The sequence below is a fragment of the Capsicum annuum genome, chromosome 4 (genome assembly GCF_002878395.1).
Source record: "Capsicum annuum cultivar UCD-10X-F1 chromosome 4, UCD10Xv1.1, whole genome shotgun sequence".
Classification (NCBI taxonomy): domain Eukaryota; kingdom Viridiplantae; phylum Streptophyta; class Magnoliopsida; order Solanales; family Solanaceae; genus Capsicum; species Capsicum annuum.
In genome coordinates, this window is record NC_061114.1 from 177,754,423 (window position 1) to 177,757,001 (window position 2,579).

Genomic DNA, 2,579 nt, shown 5'->3' on the forward strand with positions numbered 1-2,579 from the left:
GAAATTCTAGGATAGTGGGTTAAGTTCGAAAAATTCTTCATTTGTATAAGTTCGAATTGGTATTTGTGCAACAGTGAAATTTGTGGAGTTCAAAGAGGGTAGAGTGTACGTAGACTTTATCATCACTCCACGAAAGTAAAAAAGTTAATTTTAAAGCCCCTTGACATATGTACAGAGAAAAGGGAAGCAACAAAGGAAACATTACAATTAATAAAAGTAGTGGTGAAAAGCCTAAAAGAGATGGACAAGAACATCGACCAAAATTCGATAATCTAAAGATAATAAACAATAAATGATGAAAGATACAAGTTTGGGTACACAATCTGTATGTTAGTTTACTAAACTTCAACGCGAGTTCAAGATTAAATCAAGAACACTTATGAAGTTTTTCAATATCTTCAATACAAGTTTAATATGAACTATCGAAAAAGTGTGTTATTTTATTTTAAGAAAAGAAAAAGTGTGTTATTTTATTTTAAGAAAAAAAAAAAGATGAAGCAGAATAAGCCAAGTCCTCCGAACTCACGGAGTGTTCTTAAGGAAATAATTTCCCTCAAGTACCCGAGGTTGCGGAATTTTTCTCCCAGGATAAAATAGCTTCACAATTAGAATGTAGTGGTACCTCAAACTTTCTGGTTTTCTTCAAACTCACTCAACGGGAGATGATCACACGGAGTTTATAGAAGCAAGAGAAATATTTTTACCATGTAAAAATTTTCATACTAAATCTGTGGAAAAAATGCAGGTTTATATAGTTATGAAGTGCCTCTTCGAAAAGAAGGCAATGTTTTATCGGAAAGGTGTATCATTTCAGAATAGTCATGTCTGTCCATTCCGAAACAACATGTCTTTTTTGAAAATTGAGTACCTTACTACTAAGGATCCACTTGTATTGTTGAATAGCCTAAAAGAAAGGTTTCACTACTTAAAGATAGTCATCCTCCCAAAAGCACGATATGAGTGGATGTATCTAAGATTTCAAGACTATAAGTCTGTTCATGAATGCAATTCTGTCATGTTCAGAATTTCTTCTCAATTGAAACTATATGGAGAGACAACCAATGATAACGATATGATGGAAAAGACACTTTCCACTTTTCATGCCTCGAATGTGATATTACAACAACAATATCGAGAAAAGGGTTTCAAAAGGTATACTGAACTAAGTTCTCATCTTCTCGTGGCCGAATAAAATAATGATTTGTTGATGAAAAATCATGAGAATAGACCTACTGGATCTTCACCATTCCCTGAGGTGAATGATGTGCATGCTCATCATGCTAGGCGTGAAAAAGGTCGCGACCCTGGTCATGAACGTGGTCTTGGTCGTGATGACCAAGGAAGAAACCCTGTTCCGGGTATTAATCATTCATCAAACAAAAAGCAAAAAGATGAGAAACGTGAAGCAATTACTTATTTTTGATGTGGTAGAAAAGTATACTATTCACGTGACTGTCGTGCTCTGAAGCACTTAGTGGACCTTTATCAAGCATCACTAAAGAAGAAAGAGAGAAATCCCGAGGCTAACTTTCTCTCTGAAAATAATGTTGGCATCACATGCTTGGATGTAGCAGACTTTTACGACCACCCTGAAGGAAAGATTGATCACTTGATTGGTGATAGTTCCGTAAACATGGAAGAATGAATGCTTTTAATTTATTTTTTTATTGTTGATAAGAGTCAGAGAATAAAAATCATGTAAAATTAGTTGTTTGCATGAGTATTGATTTTTAATTTGTATTGATTAGTTCAATTATATTGAATTTATTATTGAAGTGAATGAAATTTCAATTTCGTCATTATTAAATATAAAAAAAGAAAAAAGACGACGACGATACGTGCAACTTGCACGAACTTCTGTTGTGTTCATTATTGCATATTAATATTTTGCATGTTAATATTTTTAGTTTTGCATGTTAATATTAATATTAGTTTTGCATGTTAATATTTTTAATATAATATTCACAAATAGTCATTACTTATCCATATGTGTTCAGATTATATAATATAATAATATTAGTATATTCTTTATCAAATATAATATAACAATATTATATTATTATTATATGTATTGCATGATACTATTCTGTACTATTAATTATAAATAATATATTATGTATTAGATTCCTTATCAAATATTATACTGTTTTAATAGTTTTTGGATCTATTTTTTTGCTTAGTAATATCGGATTAACAATTTTTTATAGTATAAACTTTCACTTTGTACAAAAATTTAATATATGTCTTATTTGATGTATGTCATTTTATTTGAAGATATAGATAATTTTCAAAGTAAACTGTCAAATTGTGAAGATATATGTTTGATTGATTCTGGCACTACACATACATTTTCAAAGACGAGAAATATTTCTCTCATCTAAACATGGACAAGATTAATGTCACTACAATTTCTGGTAGTGCTAATTTGATTGAAGGCTTCGGAAAAGCCATTATAATCTTGCCCAAGGAAACTAAACTCATCATAAATAATGCCATGTTTCTCCTAAGTGTAACACCCCGTATTCAAGTACATGTATTGGCGTATTCAAGTACGTGTATTGGTCTTATTTATATGTAAT